This window comes from Coregonus lavaretus, assembly GCF_964263955.1.
Source record: "Coregonus lavaretus genome assembly, chromosome: 5".
Classification (NCBI taxonomy): domain Eukaryota; kingdom Metazoa; phylum Chordata; class Actinopteri; order Salmoniformes; family Salmonidae; genus Coregonus; species Coregonus lavaretus.
This window is the reverse complement of record NC_139992.1, coordinates 16,639,240-16,659,082: the sequence shown is the minus strand read 5'-3', so window position 1 is coordinate 16,659,082 and position 19,843 is coordinate 16,639,240. Positions and strand designations below refer to the sequence as shown.

At 41.7% G+C, this 19,843-nt stretch overlaps 1 pseudogene across 1 annotated transcript in view; it reads right to left on the bottom strand.

Annotated features, from left to right (window-relative positions):
• The window catches only part of LOC311128815 (receptor tyrosine-protein kinase erbB-4-like), a 506,504-nt pseudogene that overhangs the window by 2,453 nt on the left and 484,208 nt on the right, over positions 1-19,843 (bottom strand). The window lies entirely within an intron of this gene.

Here is a 19,843-nt window from a genome sequence, read left to right as displayed (position 1 = left end):
ATTGGCATGACGTGTAACAATGTACATATTGCCAAAGCGTACTTTGGAGATTTAGTGATACATTTACAATATTAACATTATTAAAATAATAATAATCAATATTGTCAACGGGACAACAGTAACAACAAAAATCAAGAGTCAAAATAACCATACATTGAACAATAACAATGGCATAGAGGACATGTGCAGGTTGGTTGGTCTGTTAGACACTGTCTCTCATTTTATGGCAGGCAGCAATGTAGTGCGCTGCCAACCCACAGCTCTCTGCGTCCTCCTCCAACAGGACGGGTAATCTCTCTCTCTCTCTCTCTCTCTCTCTCTCTCTCTCTCTCTCTCTCTCTCTCTCTCTCTCTCTCTCTCTCTCTCTCTCAATTCAAATGACTTTCTTGGCATGGGAAACATATGTTTACATAGATAATAAACAAAAGTGAAATAATGAATAAAAAATGTACAGTAAACATTACAATCACAAGTTTCAAAGGAATAGACACATTTCAGATGTCATATTATGGCTATGTAAAGTGTTATAATGACGTTCAAATAGTTAAAGTATTTTTTTGTTTTGTTTTAATACCCTCTCTTTCCCCTGAGAATGTAGTTATCCATCCCTCTCTTTATTTCTTCATTGTGTTTCCCTTGGCCGGCGGGCCCTCAGGTTGGCTCTCTCTCATTCTCTGTTTACTCATTCAGAGGATGCCCGGCCTCCTCTGGCCATAGTAAATAATACACACCTGTCTGCTCCCTGAGAGGGCTGTGTGTGTTTGTGTGTGTGTGTGTGTGTGTGTGTGTGTGTGTGTGTGTGTGTATGTATGTGTGTGTGTGTGTGTGTGTGTGTGTGTGTGTGTGCAAAAAGCTTCCAATCAATATTCCATAGTGCTCTCTGAACCAAGGGCCTTGTGGCCCAGCGTGGCGCAGGCAGGTGTGTGTGAGGTGTGTGTTTGTGTGTAGCCTAGCTCAGGCTGGAGATGGAGGTGGCGGTTCAGTGAAAGGGTTAGGATCGTGTCTGTCCCCTCCAGAACAGTGAAAGGGTTAGGATCGTGTCTGTCCCCTCCAGAACAGTGAAAGGATTAGGATCGTGTCTGTCCCCTCCAGAACAGTGAGAGGGTTAGGATCATGTCTCTTCGCTCCAGAACAGTGAAAGGATTAGGATCGTGTCTGTCCCCTCCAGAACAGTGAGAGGGTTAGGATCATGTCTCTCCACTCCAGAACAGTGAAAGGGTTAGGATCATGTCTCTCCACTCCAGAACAGTGAGAGGGTTAGGATCATGTCTCTCCACTCCAGAAAAGTGAGAGGGTTAGGATCATATCTCTTCGCTCCAGAACAGTGAAAGGATTAGGATCGTGTCTGTCCCCTCCAGAACAGTGAGAGGGTTAGGATCATGTCTCTCCACTCCAGAACAGGCTCAACAAAGGGCACATTGTGAGAAAGGGAATCACATGATAATGGCCTGACAATATAAGGAGTGTAAGGACAAAGGTAATGTGAAGAAGGGGATATGGGATATGACTGCGCAGTATACTGTTCGCCACTCGCTATCTGTGAATCTAAGTGTGTCGTACAGGTGTCTGGTCTGATGTGTCATCCATTGTGGTAATAAGAGCCTGAGACTGATACAACAACCTTGAACAGTGAGTCATTATCTGGATTAGAGGGCACCTTGGAGAGTTTAATGATGCAGCCTCCCATATACATATTTAAGGTTCCATTTTAAGAGATACCTGCTCGGACTCACTAGAGCAGTAGTGTGTGTGTCAGAGGAGGGTGGTGGGAGGAGCTTTAGGAAGACAGGCTCATTGTAATGGCTGGAATGGAATAAATGGAACATATCAAACACATCAAACATATGTGTGTGTGAGGAGGATGAGAGCAGACCAGTGACCACAAGGTTGAATCCGATTCTTACGGCCGTTGAAGGGAGGGCCATTTGAGAGTGTGTGTGTATGTGCGTGTATGTTTGTGTGTGTTTGCTTGATTGACTCAACTAAACACACACCTGACTGAAGTACACACTAAGTATTGAAGGCTTTATTATACAGTAAGTTATCAGACTGTGGCCCAGTTTTCCTACCACTTAAAAAAATAAATATATACAGTGGGGAGAACAAGTATTTGATACACTGCCGATTTTGCAGGTCTTCCTACTTACAAAGCATGTAGAGGTCTGTAATTTTTATCATAGGTACACTTCAACTGTGAGAGACGGAATCTAAAACAAAAATCCAGAAAATCACATTGTATGATTTTTAAGTAATAATTTGCATTTTATTGCATGACATAAGTATTTGATCACCTACCAACCAGTAAGAATTCCGGCTCTCACAGACCTGTTAGTTTTTCTTTAAGAAGCCCTCCTGTTCTCCACTCATTACCTGTATTAACTGCACCTGTTTGAACTCGTTACCTGTATAAAAGACACCTGTCCTCACACTCAATCAAACAGACTCCAACCTCTCCACAATGGCCAAGACCAGAGAGCTGTGTAACGACATCAGGGATAGAATTGTAGACCTGCACAAGGCTGGGATGGACTACAGGACAATAGGTAAGCAGCTTGGTGAGAAGGCAACAACAGTTGGCGCAATTATTAGAAAATGGAAGAAGTTCAAGATGACGGTCAATCACCCTCGGTCTGGGGCTCCATGCAATATCTCACCTCGTGGGGCATCGATGATCATGAGGAAGGTGAGGGATCAGCCCAGAACTACATGTCAGGACTTGGTTAATGGCCTGAAGAGAGCTGGGACCACAGTCTCAAAGAAAACCATTAGTAACACACTACGCTGTCATGGATTAAAATCCTGCAGCGCACGCAAGGTCCCCATGCTCAAGCCAGCACATGTCCAGGCCCGTCTGAAGTTTGCCAATAACCATCTGGATGATCCAGAGGAGGAATAGGAGAAGGTCATGTGGTCTGATGAGACAAAAATAGAGCTTTTTGGTCTAAACTCCACTCGCCGTGTTTGGAGGAAGAAGAAGGATGAGTGTACAACCCCAAGAACACCATCCCAACCGTGAAGCATGGAGGTGGAAACATCATTCTTTGGGGATGCTTTTCTGCAAAGGGGCCAGGACGACTGCACCGTATTGAGGGGAGGATGGATGGGGCCATGTATCGCGAGATCTTGGCCAACAACCTCCTTCCCTCAGTAAGAGCATTGAAGATGGGTCGTGGCTGGGTCTTCCAGCATGACAACGACCCGAAACACACAGCCATGGCAACTAAGGATTTGCTCCGTAAGAAGCATCTCAAGGTCCTGGAGTGGCCTAGCCAGTCTCCAGACCTGAACCCAATAGAAAATCTTTGGAGGGAGCTGAAAGTCCGTATTGCCCAGCGACAGCCCCGGAACCTGAAGGATCTGGAGAAGGTCTGTATGGAGGAGTGGGCCAAAATCCCTGCTGCATTGTGTGCAAACCTGGTCAAGACCTACAGGAAACATATGATCTCTGTAATTGCAAACAAAGGTTTCTGTACCAAATATTAAGTTCTGCTTTTCTGATGTATCAAATACTTATGTCATGCAATAAAATGCAAATTAATTACTTAAAAATCATACAATGTGATTTTCTGGATTTTTGTTTTAGATTCCGTCTAAACATGCTTTGTACGTAGGAAAACCTGCAAAATCGGCAGTGTATCAAATACTTGTTCTCCCCACTGTACATATTATATATATATATATATATATCAGGTTAAAATAAATAACTTTGTTTCTTATCTCGTTTATGAGATACAAATGTTTTTATTCACAAAGGAACCATGGCTGACAACCTACTGTTTATCCCTAAGGCTCTAAGCCAATCAGTGGACAGACAGCCAATTCAGTTACTACTGCAGTCTCAATCAAACATAACCATAGGCACACAAGCTGTGAGACAGAGAGAGGGAGAGAGAAATAGAAAATGAAAGCGAGAGATAATACAAACAAAACAATGCACCAGACAGTGGGCATCCATACTTGGCATGCACGTCCATGCGTAGTTCCTCCAGTCCCGGACGTGGACCCATACCAGATGGCTGAGTGGTGTAAATATGGCCAACTTGACCCAATGGAACATATAACAATCAGCCAGACTCATTACTGTTCACGGTTAATTTCACCGCTGTCCAATACGGAGGGAGCCTTGACCGTGTTAAACTCATAACCGCTTACACACTCCACTCACAGTGTAAAAATGTGGATTGCCTTTCCTTGCAATCACACCACGCCATGGTTTAAATTTCCCAACACATTAACTGTGGGACAGGCGATTCCATGCCACTTGGTTTATGGTTAAGGCTGTTAAATATATTGAGAGTGTCGTTTAACACTAGAACCGCCTGGCCTTTCAGCCTATAACGTAAGTTGCCGCTAGAGAACATTGAGAATGTTGCGTCCCCGATAGCATACGCATCAGATGCATATCAACCCGCAAGGTGCGCAAACATAAGCACCAATGCTTGATAAATAGTGCATCAACTATTGTAAAGGATTAATTGCATGAAGAAATATTTGTGGAAATATATCAATATATTTTTTTTTACAACGATAGTTATATGTGTTTACATAGAGTCAAGGATATGTTAATGTAAGTACCAGTCAAAAGTTTGGACACACCTACTCATTCAAGGGTTTATCTTTATTTTTACTATTTTCTACATTGTAGAATAATAGTGAAGACATCAAAACTATGAAATAACACATATGGAATCACGTAGTAACAAAAAAATTGACATTTGTTTGGTAAAAACAGTAGGATAAATACATATGTAGGTAGAGTCCATTCTCATTTTGTCTCCTTTTCTTTTAAGAGCCTTAAAATTAAATATAAAAAGGGAGCAAATAGTTTTGTTTCCTACAGATCTACAACTCCACATTTTCAAAGTGAAATAAAGTTATAGACAACGTAGTAACCAAAAAAGTGTTAAAGAAATCAAAATATATTTTATATTTGAGATTCTTCAAATAGCCACCCTTTGCCTTGATGACAGCTTTGCACACTCTTGGCATTCTCTCAACCAGCTTCACCTGGAATGCTTTTCCAACAGTCTTGAAGGAGGTCCCACATATGCTGAGCACTTGTTGGCTGCTTTTCCTTCACTCTGCGGTCTGACTCATCCCAAACCATCTCAATTGGGTTGAGGTCGGGGGATTGTGGAGGCCAGGTCATCTGAGGCAGCACTCCATCCCTCTCCTTCTTGGTAAAATAGCCCTTACACAGCCTGGAAGTGTGTTGGGTCATTGTCCTGTTGAAAAACAAATGACAGTCCCACTAAGCCCAAACCAGATGGGATGGCGTATCGCTGCAGAATGCTGTGGTAGCCATGCTGGTTAAGTGCGCCTTGAATTCTAAATAAATCACAGACAGTGTCACCAGCCAAGCACCCCCACACCATAACACCTCCTCCTCCATGCTTTACGGTGGGAACTACACATGCGGAGATCATCCGTTCACCCACACCGCATCTCACAAAGACACAGCGGTTTGAACCAAAAATCTCAAATTTGGACTACAGACCAAAGGACACATTTCCACCGGTCTAATGTCCATTGCTCATTTTTCTTGGCCCAAGCAGGTCTCTTCTTCAAATTGGTGTCCTTTAGTAGTGGTTTCTTTGCAGCAATTCGACCATGAAGGCCTGATTCACACAGTCCCCTCTGAACAGTTGATGTTGAGATGTGTCTGTTACTTCAACTCTGAGAAGCATTTATTTGGGCTGCAATTTCTGAGGCTGGTAACTCCTATGCAGCAGAGATAACTCTGGTTCTTCAATTCCTGTGGCGGTCCTCATGAGAGCCAGTTTCATCATAGCGCTTGAAGGTTTTTGCGACTGCACTTGAAGAAACTTTCAATGTTCTTGACATTTTCCGGATTGACTGACCTTCATGTCTTAAAGTAATGATGGACTGTCGTTTCTCTTTGCTTATTTCAGCTGTTCTTACCATAATATGGACTTGGTCTTTTACCAAATAGGGCTATATTCTGTATACCCCCCCTACCTTGTCACAACACAACTGATTGGCTCAAACACATTAAGAAGGAAAGAAATTCCACAAATTAACTTTTAGGAAAGGCACACCTATTAATTTAAATGCATTCCAGGTGACTACCTCATGAAGCTGGTTGAGAGAATGCCAAGACTGTGCAAAGCTGTCATCAAGGCAAAGGGTGGCTATTTGAAGAATCTCAAATATAAAATATATTTTGATTTGTTTAACACTTTTTTGGTTACTACATGATTCCATATGTTATTTCATAGTTTTGATTTCTTCACTATTATTCTACAATGTAGAAAACAGAAAAAATAAAGAAAAACCCTTGAAGGAGTAGGTGTGTCCAAACTTTTGACTGGTACTGTACTTCTTAAAGGGCCTAACATTTACATTACTTTTACATTTCAGTCATTTAGCAGACGCTCTTATCCAGAGCGACTTACAGTTAGTGAGTGCATACATTTTTTTTTTCATACTAACAATACAAGCTATGAAATATTATGTGGTCCTCTGTAGCTCAGCTGGTAGACACGGCGCTTGTAACGCCAAGGTAGTGGGTTCGATCCCCGGGACCACCCATACACAAAAATGTATGCACACATGACTGTAAGTCGCTTTGGATAAAAGCGTCTGCTAAATGGCATATTATTATTATTATATTATTATGAGGGTACCTGAAAGTATCACTCAACTTCTCTGGCTCACTGAACAATGCTAAGAGTAAGAGTATAGTCTACATCCTCTTCCTCTCAGTTTTGCACAACTACAGTATTACTATGAACAAAACAAATCGGAGGACACAAACACTCACAGGCACCAGGCCAAAATAGTGCAAGCTTTCAACAGTCTACAATGGCTTCCCACTCAGGTCCTTACAGTCCTGAGATCCTCCTCTAGAGGGGTGAGATGTCAGAGTCTCGGTCAGCTGTCGCTCTGCTCAGGGGCACACATAAGCACACACACACACACACACACACACACACACACACACACACACACACACACACACACACGTCCTTCCAGGGCAGTCAGGTCAGGTCAAGGCAATTACTGTTATTGTGTGTCGCAGGCAGCTCATTCTGACAGACAGCTAATTGAAAGAAAAGTGTTGGGCTCCTTTTTCCCTAAAAAGTGCACTATTTTTGACCAGGGTCCATGGGGAATAGGGTGCCATTTGGGACTCAGCCTCTGTGTTCTCCTCCTTCACTCCTAATGGCTCCTAAGTGGCCATTTAGGCTCCCTGCCTGATTGACTGTGAGGCTGTCCCAAATGGTAATGATTGGAGAAAATAATCGATAAAGTTATATATCGGAATATTATTTTTGACGATATATCGTATCGTATCTTTTTGACATAATACAGTGCTGTGAAAAGGTATTTGCCCCTTTTCTAATTGTCTCTACTTTTGCATATTTTTGATACTGAATGTTATCAGATCTTCAACCAAAACCTAATATTTTATTATTATTATTATTATTATTATTATTATTATTATTATTAATTTTTTATGGGGGTAGATCAGCTTAATATTGCAGATAGATTGTAACTTCTATCAATGTAATTGTCTGCATCACTTCCAATCCCCCATGTTTTTTATATACAGTGCCCTCCACAATTATTGGCACCCCTGTTTAAGATGTGGTCGAGGACTTCCAAAAATTCTCCTTTTTTTTAAACAACATAGAACCCAAATGCAAAAAAAGAGAAAAATCCAACCTTTTATTTAAGTACATTACTTTGGTGTAAAAAAAAAAAATCACACATTTAGAAAAAAAAAACTTGAAATCATGTGTCCCACAATTATTGGCACCCCTGATGTTAATACTTTGTACAACCCCCTTTTGCCAACAAGACAGCACTTAATCTCCTCCTATAACATTTCACAAGATTGGAGAACACAGAGAGAGGGATCTTTGACCATTCTTCTTTGCACAATCTTTCTAGATCATCCAGTGTCCTGGGTCCTGTCTTATGCACTCTCCTCTTTAGCTCGCCCCACAGGTTTTCGATTGGGTTGAGGTCTGGGGACTGAGATGGCCATGGGAGGACCTTGAGTTTGTGACTGCTGAAGCATTTTTGTGTAGATTTGCCACATGTTTTGGATCATTATCCTGCTGAAAGACCCAATGACGACCCATCTTCAGCTTTCTGGCAGAGGCCATCAGGTTTTTATTTAAAATGTCCTGGTAGTTCAAAGCGTTCATAATGCCATGCAGGTAGCTTAGTGGGTAAGAGCGTTGTGCCAGTAACCGAAAGGTCGCTGGTTCTAATCCCCGAGCCGACTAGGTGAAAAATCTGTCGATGTGCCCTTGAGCAAGGCACTTAACCCTAATTGCTCCTGTAAGTCGCTCTGGATAAGAGCGTCTGCTAAATGACTAAAAATGTAAATGTAAAAACACCCTAACAAGGTTCCCAGGGCCTTTGGAAGAGAAACAGGCCCACAGCATCACAGATCCTCCACCATACTTCACGGTGGGCATGAGGTGCTTTTCGGCATACTCATCTTTTGTTTTACGCCAGACCCACTTAGAGTGTTTGTTGCCAAAAAGCTCAATCTTAGTCTCATCTGACCAAAGCACACGATCCCAGTTGAAGTCCCAGTGCCGCTTAGCAAACTCCAGACGTTTACGTTTGTGAGTGTTAGTGAGAAAAGGCTTTTTCCTTGCATGCCTCCCAAACAGCTTGTTGGCATGTAGAGAGCGTCTGATGGTTGTTTTGGAGACTTTGTGACCCCAAGATGCCACTCTTTGATGCAATTCTGTGACAGTGAGCTTAGGACTTTTTTTTACTTCTCTTACCATCCTCCTCACTGTGCGTTGTGGCAAGATAAACTTGGGACCTCTTCCAGCCTTGTTTGTCACTGTTTCAGTTGTTTTAAACTTCTTAATGATTCCTCTGACTGTAGATACGGGCAAGTTAAGGCGAGTGGCTATTTTCTTGTAGCCATTGCCTGACTTATGAAGGTCGACACAAATCTGCCTTACTTGAATGGTGTGTTCTCTTGTCTTTGCCATGTTGACAAATGGGTTAGAGAATTAGGCCTCTGTGTCACGTCATATTTATACCCCAGGGAAACAGGAAGTCATGAATTACTAATTAAAAGTTCCTAGATACCCTGACCAACTTTAGCAACTACAGAAAAATCAATTTAAAAAAAAATCAATTAAAATTTTCAGCGGAATTGTTAGGGGTGCCAATAATTGTGGGACACATGATTTCAAGTTTTTATTTTTCTAAAAGTGTGATTTTTTTTTACCACCAAAGTAATGTACTTAAATAAAAGGTTGGATTTTTCTCTTTTTTTGCATTTGGGTTCTATGTTGTTTAAAAAAAAAGGAGAATTTTTGGAAGTCCTCAACCACATCTTAAACAGGGGTGCCAATAATAGTGGAGGGCACTGTATATACTCCCCTTTATTACTTTTCAACCCCGCCATCCTTTCCCTATTTGGGATAAATTAGTGAACAACAATATCCAGGCCTCTACTTCCAGCCTATACTTACTATCTACACCTTATGGACCCAGTCAATTTTACAATAATTCTATATATTTTATTTTTTATTTTTTTTTGCTCCTGAACTTCTTCTACTCTCAACCTCTCCGATCATTTTCATGATGTCCATCCGGTTTGCTTCTATATGCCATATCTTTCTAACTGTGCTCTTTCCCAAAAGCTCCCAACACAACCTATATACTTATTATGGACACAGTATGCTTACATTATTAGTTATCTTGTTATTATTTGTTGTTATTTGTTATTAGTCCCATCCTTCAACTCCATTCAATACCTCTCATCTATCTCTTAACACCATCCATATAGGATTTCTATTTGCCATATATATTTCAACCGTACTGTGATGTTTTACAAAAGTTCTGAACCTTTTTATTCTCATTGCTTCTACAGATTGTGAATTAAAAATAAACATTTTTGCTAAAAGTATTATTATATTATTGATCGATTGACTATGACTTTTCAGATCACCCAGTAATGCTATCTGCAAGGTTAGCTCCAGGTAAATATTGCAATCCTTTAGCCATTCCTGGACCTGTGTCCAAAAACAAGCTACAAATGGACAGAACCAAATCAAATGATCTAATGATTCTGTCTCTTCACAGCAAAATCTGCAGAGCTGGGAAGATTGTATCCCCCATATAAATAACATTCTATTGGTAGCAAGAATTTTATATAATAATTTAAATTGAATGATTCTAATTTTTGAATCCGGTGTTGTTTTGCGTGTCAGTTCATAAACACTATACCATGGGATCGGTACGTCAAAAATCTCTTCCCAAGTATTTCGCAATCTATATGGGACGGCTGTCAATCCTTTGGTCCTTAAGTGAAACTGATATACTTTTTTATTTATCACAGTTTTCCTTACCAATTATGTTCTTTAATGCAAGGCCGACAGACAAGTTCCATACTTTCTCCCCCTTCCACTTTCCTCTTCCACTTTTGCGGTAAGGCTGCAATTATTTGGTTGTAATTTTGGGTAGAGCAGACATTTCCATATGTTTTTGTTAGCTGCATGTGCGACATAACTCCACCAGTCCTACCGATGATATCATTTACGAAGATTATACCTTTTTTAAACATTCTGTCAAAAAATATAGTTTTTTTGTCAATTAGTATATTTGAATTTAACCACAATATTTGTTGCATTATTTGTTCTGTCGTTTCTGGAGGATTAAATTGAAATTGCAACCAACTTTCTATGGCTTGTTTTAGAAATAGTGATATTTGGGAGATGATTTCCTTTTCAAATAACTGAAAATGAGTTGTTGTAAAAAAAAAAAAAAAAAGCCTTTCTTGAACATTGGGTGAGACAATTTTACTAAATTGCTTGAGAACCAGTTCGGATTTAAGTATAACTTTTGTATGACTGAAGCTTTTAGTGATAGGTCTAATGCTTTAATATTTAATAATTTCTGTCCTCCGAATTCATATTCATTATATAAATATGCCCTTTTAATTTTGTCTGGCTTGCCGTTCCAAATAAAAAGGCATATTTTTTTCTCATTTAATTTAAAAAACTGTTCGCTAGGCGTAGGCAAGACCATAAGCAAATAGGTAAACTGGGATAATACTAAAGAGTTAATCAGGGTGATTTTTCCACAAATTGACAGGTATTTTCCTTTCCATGGTAGTAAGATCTTATCTATTTTTGCTAACTTTCTATTAAAATTTATTGAAGTGAGAAAATGTATTTCCTTTGGGATATGTATTCCGAGTATATCCACATCACCATCAGACCATTTTATTGGTAAACTACATGGTAATGTAAAAATTGTATTTTTTTGTGATCCAATACGTAATATAGTACATTTGTCATAATTTGGTTGTAATCCAGAGAGATTAGAAAATGTATCTAGATCCTCTATGAGGCTGTGGAGGGATTCTAGTTATGGATTTAAAAGAAAACATGAATCATCAGCGTACAATGACACCTTTGTTTTTAAGCCCTGGATTTCTAATCCTCTGATATTATTATTGGATCTGATTGTAATAGCTAACATCTCGATGGACACAATAAATAGATATGCCGATAGTGGACAACATTGTTTCACTCCTCTTGACAGTTTAAAAATTTCTGAGAAATAGCCATTATTTACTATTTTACACCTAGGGTTACTATACATGATTTTGACCCATTATATAAGAGATTCTCCAAAATTGAAATGCTCCAGGCATTTATATATAAACCCCAGTCGTACTTTATCAAATGCCTTTTCGAAGTCTGCTATGAATAGCAGGCCTGGTTTCCCATATTTTCCATAGTGTTCTATTGTTTTCAATACTTGCCTTATATTATCTCCAATGTATCTTCCATGTAAAAAACCTGTCTGATTAGAATGAATAATATCCGACAATACCTTTTTAATTCTATGCGCTATACATTTTGCTAGAATATTTGCATCACAACACTGAAGTGTAAAGGGACCTCCAATTTTTTAAATGGACTGGATCTTTATATTTTCCACTTGTATCCTGTTTCAGTAATAATGAGATCAGACCTTCTTCTTGAGTGTCAGATAATCTACCATTTACATAGGAGTGGTTAAAACATGCTAATAACGATCCTCTTAGTATATCAAAAAAGGTTTGGTATACCTCGACTGGTATGCCATCCAACCCTGGAGTTTTCCCAGACTTAAAGTCTTTAATTGCATCCAGAAGTTCCTCCTCTGTAATTTCACCTTCACATGAGTCTTTCTGTATGGCTGTTAATTTGACATTATCAATAGAAAAAAATCTCTACAATTAGCTTCAGTTAGAGGAGATGGAGGCGACTGAAAAGAAAACATATGTTTAAAGTACTTTGTTTCCTCCTTCAAAATATCATTTGGTGAATCATGGGTGACTCCGTCAATTGTAACCAGTTTCATTAAGTTCTTTTTGGTAGCATTCCTATGTTGAAGATAAAAAAATTATTTGGTGCATTTTTCCCAATATTCCATCCAGTTTGCTTTTATAATATATTACACTTGATCTTTCTTGAATAAGTTTCTCCAATTATATGATGGTCCGACCGCATTCTGTCCCCTATCAACACTTTTTTTTACTTTTGGTGCCAACGAGAATGAGATAAGAAAGAGGTCAAGACGACTAGCTTGATTCAGTCTCCGCCATGTATATCTCACTAGATCAGTATATTTAAGCCTCCATATATCTACTAGTTCTAATGTATCCATGACATTCACAATTTCCTTAAGAGCATGTGGGTGATTGTTTGTGATAAAGGGAATCTGAGTGAACAAATAACACAACAATTACATACTTATTTCATTTATTTCATAAACAAAGTTATGCAACACCCAATGCCCCTGCGTGTAAAAGTAATTGCCCCCTTACCCTCAATAACTGGTTGTGCCACCTTTAGCTGCAATGACTCTAACCAAACGCTTCCTGTAGTTGTTGATCAATCTCCAACGTCGCTGTGTTTGGTTTTCGCCAGGCATAATGGGACCCATGTCATCCAATAATTTATACTTTTGACTAATCTGTCCATATAACATTCTTCCAAGAGTCTTGATGATCATCCAGGTGCTTCCATGTGCTTTTTGGCAAACTTGAGTAAACTTTTTGGACGACATTGGTCCCATTATACCTGGCGGAAACCAAACACAGCATTCCACAGTAAGAAATACATAGCATGGTGGTGGTAGTGAGATGGTTTGGGGATTCTTTGCTGCCTCAGGACCTGGACAACTTGCCTTAATAGAAGGAAACATGAGTTCTGCTCTGTATCAGAGAATTCAACAGGAGAATGTCAGGCCATCTGTCTGTGAGCTGAAGCTGAAGCGCAGCTGGGTCATGCAGCAAGACAATGATCCAAAACATACAATCAAGTCTACAAAGCAACACATTTGAAGTTTTGGAATGGCCTAGTCCAAGTCCAGACCTAATCCCAATAGAGATGTTGTGGCAGGACTTGAAACGAGCAGTTCATGCTTGAAAACCCACAAATGTCGCTGAGTTAAAGCAGTTCTAAATGCAAGAGTAGGCCAAAATTCCTCCACAGAGATGTGAGAGACTGATCAACTACAGGAAGCATTTGGTTGCAGTCATTGCAGCTAAAGGTGGCACAACCAGTTATTGAGTGTAAGGCAGCAATTACTTTTTCACACAGGGGAATTGGGTGTTGAATAACTTTGTTAATTAAATAGATAAAATAAGTGTCCTTTTTTTGTTGTTGTTATTTGTAAACTCAGGTTCCCTTTATCTAATAGTAGGTTTTGGTTGATGATCTGATTAACATTCAGCGTCAAAAATATGCAAAAATAGAGAAAGTCCGAAAGGAGGCAAATACTTTTTCACGGTACTGTAGTTGGCTGTACCAGAGAAAGGAGAAAAGAGAAAGGGAAAGCTGTAGGTATAATATCTAGGTCTCCAAGGTTGTGTAAACTCAATGTTCAAATAAGGTCTTTAATTGGGTTTGTGAGAAACCAATTGATGGTGCCATCTGAAGCTGAAGAGAATTGACACGCTTGGCATAGCAGCCATCTCACCTCATTTGCTGGAAATTAGACTGTCGCTGTGATGTAATTATGTGACAAGATCCTTTTCTCTCCTCTGAGGATTTAGGTATGCAAGTGTGTGTGTAAGAGAGAGAGAGAAAGAGAGAAAAACAGAGGGAGAGAGAGAGAATGAGAGAAACAGAGAGAGACGTAGAGAGAGAGAAAGAAACTGGAGGTGAGAGAAAGTGAGATGAGCACGTGCGTGCGTGTGTCAGAGATGTGTGTGTGTGTGGTCTGGGGCTGGCAGGCTGTCATTTGTCTGTCATTCTGCCCTCATCCATTGTGTGACCTGCCTCCAGTCATCCATCACCCTACTGCCTCTCCTCCACCCATCCATCTCTCCCTGCCTTTAATTCTGCACTCCGCACTGTGTGTGTATGCATGCATGTGTGTGTGTGTGCGTGCATGTGTGCCCGTGTGTGTGTGTTTGTGTGTGCATTGGCATGTGTGTGTGTGTAAATCTCTATATCTTTCCTGCTGTCTGTTTGCACTTAGTGTTTGCTACTGCCTGCTGTCTCGAGGACAGCGAGAAACTTCTGTACCGTACAGCATCACATCGGGATGAAGCATATTCTCACACCAATTGACTCCACTAGCAGAGCTCCACTATATAAACTAAACTATGCCTGCCCTCCCCTGGAAATAGAGCCAGGGAACACTCAAAGAGATGGACAAAGAAAAAGAGGGAGGGGGAAAGTAGTGAAGGATTACATGGATGGAGGGATGGACAGAGGCACACTGAGGTCTAAATAATTAGGCGGAGAGTGAGATGTTTGTTCACCCTGAGAGACAGAGTGAGAGAGTATAGTGTATAGAGAGAGAGAGAGAGAAAGGGAGAGAGAGAGAGAGAGAGAGAGAGAGAGAGAGAGAGAGAGAGAGAGAGAGCGACAGAGAGAGAGACAGAGAGCGAGACAGAGAACGAGAGAGAGAGAGAAAGAGAGAGAGAGCGAGAGCGAGAGAGAGAGCGAGAGAGACAGACAGAGAGAGAGTGACAGAGAGAGAGACAGAGAGCGAGAGAGAGAGAGAGAGAGAGAGAGAGAGAGGGAGAAAGAAAGGGAGAGAGACAGAGAGCGAGACGTTGTTACAACACTGTATATATACATAATATGACATTTTAAATCTGAGAGTAATGTTAATTTTCATTGTTTATTTCACTTTTGTTTACTATCTACTTCACCTGCTTTGGCATGTTAACATACGTTTCACATGACAATAAAGCCCTTAAATTGAATTGAGAGAGAGAGAGAGAGAGAGACAGAGAGAGAGACAGAGAGAGAGAGAGAGAGAGAGAGAGAGAGAGAGAGAGAGAGAGAGAGGGAGGGAGAAAGAAAGGGAGAGAGAGAGAGAGAGAGAGAGAGAGAGAGAGAGAGAGAGAGAGAGAGAGAGAGAGAGAGAGGGAGGGAGAGAGAGAGAGAGAGATATTTGTTCAGCTTCGGGAGAGAGGTTTGCACAGAGAAATTACCTCAAGATGATTAAGTCTTATAGAACACTAGGAGCGCTTCCATACAACGGGAGAAGAGGGGACTAGAGAAGATAACTAGTCAATTTCTGCAATGTGCCAACAAAAAAAGTGGGGAGAACACGTATTTGATACACTGCCGATTTTGCAGGTTTTCCTACTTACAAAGCATGTAGAGGTCTGTAATTTTTATCATAGGTACACTTCAACTGTGAGAGACGGAATCTAAAACAAAAATCCAGAAAATCACATTGTATGATTTTTAAGTAATTAATTTGCATTCTATTGCATTTTTTTTGTTTGTTTTAGATTCCGCCTCTCACAGTTGAAGTGTACCTATGATAAAAATTACAGACCTCTACATGCTTAGTAAATAGGAAAACCTGCAAAATCGGCAGTGTATCAAATACTTGTTCTCCCCACTGTAGTGTGAACAAAATGATGACAGTTGCGGCAATAGCCATCATATTGAAGGTCCATCTGTACGACAGTTACCTTCAGCTGTCTTTAGCTTCACAAGGACATGTACTGGATATGTGAGAGAGTGATCAACATCAGTACCCGACCTCACTAATGCTCTTGTGGCTGAATGGAAACAAGTCCCCACAGCAATGCTCCAACATCTAGTAGAAAGCCTTCCCAGAAGAGTGGTGGCTGTTATAGCAGCAAAGGGGGGACCAACTCCATATTAATGCCCATGATTTTGTAATGAGCTGTTCGACAAGCAGGTGTTCACATACTTTTGGTCATGTAGTGTTGCTTGAGTATGTTTAAAAAAGTCAGTCTCAGGCCTCAGGCAGCTCACCTATGCCCACTAAGGCCACACAGCAGACATACGTGATGAACTGCGACCCAGACATTGTTGTCCATAGTGCCCAAGGGGGGCCACAGCCTGAGAGGAAGAAACATATATATATATATATATATATATGGCCACAGTGCTGCTAAATGGCCAGAAGCATGTTATCGAAGTTGACTCAGGCTCTGGATGTTCACTGATTAGTGAGGACTTACTCTGGTAGCCCATTGAGCTACCAGAGTTCTTGCAAGACAATGGGGTATTAAGGGAATGGTCACAGGCCCAGTTAAAGGTGCGGGTAGGATTTTTGTGGATGTAAGCTATCGAGTCGACCCCAGCAGGCTACCCCTGATCATCATTCATGGCAAAGGTTTGAGCCTTTGGCCATTGAGGTCACTGGGGTTTATCACATGCAAAACTCCCCAGATTCGATTATCAAGGAGCACGAAAAAGCTTTCCAGGGGCTTGGGCTTTACAGGGGGCACCCTGTGTCTATAGCCATCGACCCTAAGTTCTTTAAAACTCTACCAGTACCTTTCGCTCTCCGGCCGAAGGTAGATGAGGCTCTGGATAAACTGGTGGCTCAGGGGGTTTTCAAGCCGGTGAAGTACTCCAAATGGGCTACACCCATTGAACCTGTGACCAAGAAGGATGGCAGCCTTAGGATATGTGGGGATTTCCGCAGTACAGTGAACACTGCAGTGGTCCCTGATGTTTACCCCTTGCTTACGGTGGCTGAGTTTTTTGCGACGCTGGTAGGAGGGGTTGTGTCTACAAAGCTGGACATAAGACAAGCCTACCAGCAGCTAGCTTTGGATGATGATGCAGGGGAGCTCCTGACTAGCAACACACACCGGGGGCTTTTCAGGGCAACAAAGCTCCTGTTTGGAGTGTCCACAGCTGTGGCCATTTTTTCAGTGCTACATGGACACCTTGCTAGCAGGCATCAGAGGAGTCCAGGTGTATCTGGATGACATACTGATTACAGGCCGGACCCTGGAAGAGCATAACTCTCAGCTGAGGGAAGTTCTGAGGCGCTTTGTGGAAGCAGGGCTGCCAATGCAGAGGGAGAAGTGCATTTTTGCTGCACCCAGTGTTGAGTTCCTGGGGTTCCACGTTGACAAGGATGGCTGTACGACCGACCCAGGATAAGGTAAAGGCCATTAAGGAGGCACCTTCTCCCCAGAACAAGTCTGAGCTTCTGTGGTTTCTGGGGCTTCTCAACTTTTAAAACTGCTTCCTGCCTGATAAAGCTACAGTGTTGGAGACCTTGCATCACCGACTGGATCAGGCAGCTCCCTGGTGGCTAAATGGCTGCTGCAAGCAGATGGGCTGCTAGCCCACTATGGTCACTATGGTCTGTGATGCGTCCCCATATGGGTTCGTTGTCTTATTGAGTCATGTAGAATTTGATGGTCGGGAGGCACCTGTGTGCTATGCATTTAGGACTTTAAATGCCACTGAACGGAACTATGCGCAGCTGAATAAAGAGGCCCTGGCGATAATTTTTGCTGTCAAGAAGTTCCATCAGTATTTGTCAGGTCACCATTTTGTGGTCTACACTGACCACAAGCCCTTGCTGGGCCTGCTTCATCATATGAAGCCCATGCCCCAGTTTATTTCACCTCGACGGTCAGATGGAGCCTGATACTGGGAGCCCATAGTTATGAGCTCTGCTATCGTCCAGGGAAGCAGCTGGCTAATGCGGATACCCTGAGTCACCTGCCACTCACTACCCCTTTGTCTGAGCCACCACCTCCCTGGAAAGTGATGCTGTTGGAGGTGGTGCCTGATGCCAATCTCCATGCTTCTACGATAGCCACACTGACCTTGAAGGATCCTGTCCTGTCCCGGGTGCTTCGCTGGGTCCTGCATTGAATGAGTTGTTGGTTCACAAGAACTGCGTGTTGTGGGGTTAGTCGGGTGGTGGTTCCTCACAAATTTGCATCCTGGAATAGTGAGGATGAAGCCACTGGCACGGAGCTATGTGGTGGCCTGGGATGGACATGGAAATTGAGGCTGTGGTGCGCAGCTGCACCACCTGTCAGGAGCCACTCCATGCTCCACCCAAGGTTGCCTTGCACACATGGGAGTGGACAACAAAGAAATGGTTTCGTCTTCATTTAGACTTTGCTGGGCCATTCAAAGGAAATACCTTTCTCTTTGTAGTGGATTCCCATTCAAAGTGGCTGGACGCAGCCATGGTTAGTTTGATGTCCTCTGCAGCTGTGATAAGCACCCTCCGTCTGCTGTTTGCCACACATGGGTTGTGTGACATCCTGGTGTCAGACAATGGAGCTGTCTTCACTTCTGCTGAGTTTAAAGAGTTTGCTGGGCGGAGTGGAATCAGACACGTCACAACAGCCCCATTTCTCCCATCCTCCAATGGCCAAGCTGAACGCATGGTTCAGACAAACAAAGCTGGAAGAGTCCATCCAAGCTGTTAATTAACAGGCGATTGACAACTGCCTTAGACTGGCTGCACCTGGACTTCGCAAGTGAAATACGTCTAAGGCAGGAGGATGATGCCACTATATTGGCTATAAGAGCCGTGCTCTACCAACTGAGCTACAGTGGACCAGAACATACGCCTACAGCAAGTGTTGTTCTTTTTTATTCCTAACGGTAACTATTGCTTTAAAAGTTTATAGTAGAAAACTCCCACCTCTATCCCTCAACAGTGCCATATCTATGAGCAAAATACATATTTTGTCTAAGATATTACATCTACAAAAGAGTCTGCAGCGAGTGCCTTGCGTAACATTTCGGTTTGGGTCTGTGGGTTGCAGTGGGGGTGTGAGACAGGGTCTTTGTGTGTGTGTGTGTGTCTGTAAAATGATTCTGAGAAAACAGTACAGTACAATACCTCCGGACCCATTCAAACAGACCAAAAGGACATGGCAAAATCCACAAATGACTAATGATTAAGACTTGCTGCCACTAATCTGCCTCCTATACATTCAACATTTAACTGGGCACTATAACCACATAGGAGTTAAATTGGTAGAGCATTCTCACTCACGGGTGCAACAAATATAGGCCCTTACAAGGCACACCTCAAAATATGTTAATGAGCCAGAAACAACAATACCATGCACCCACTAGAGATCAAAAGGTTTTTGGCGATCCAAATATATGATACGGTACTGTATTCTGTGGGGTGGAATTACACTACCATTCGAAATACAGCAATTTCCCCACATGCACCATAATTTACAGCAGGGATCATCAACTAGATTCAGCTGTGGGCCAATGTTTTCTTGAGCGGATGGTCGGGGGGCCGGAAAATAATTACAACTAATTTGTAGACTGCAAATTGACCGCAAGAAGCCGAAACAGATATAATGTTTGACTAAAACATAATCATTTCAAACCTTGCTTACATTTGTATACGATCACGTGTCTCTCTATTATGCGTGGGAATACTTGGGAACAGATTTCTTAAATAAAAATCACTTGGAGCTGATTTCCTGGTGTTTATACAGTGTTATGTCCAACAATGACACTTTTTTAAATCAAAAAACTTGGGGCCAAATAAAACCATTGGCCAGTGGGTCGCCAGCTGGGTAACCCTGATTTACAGTATGCTGCAA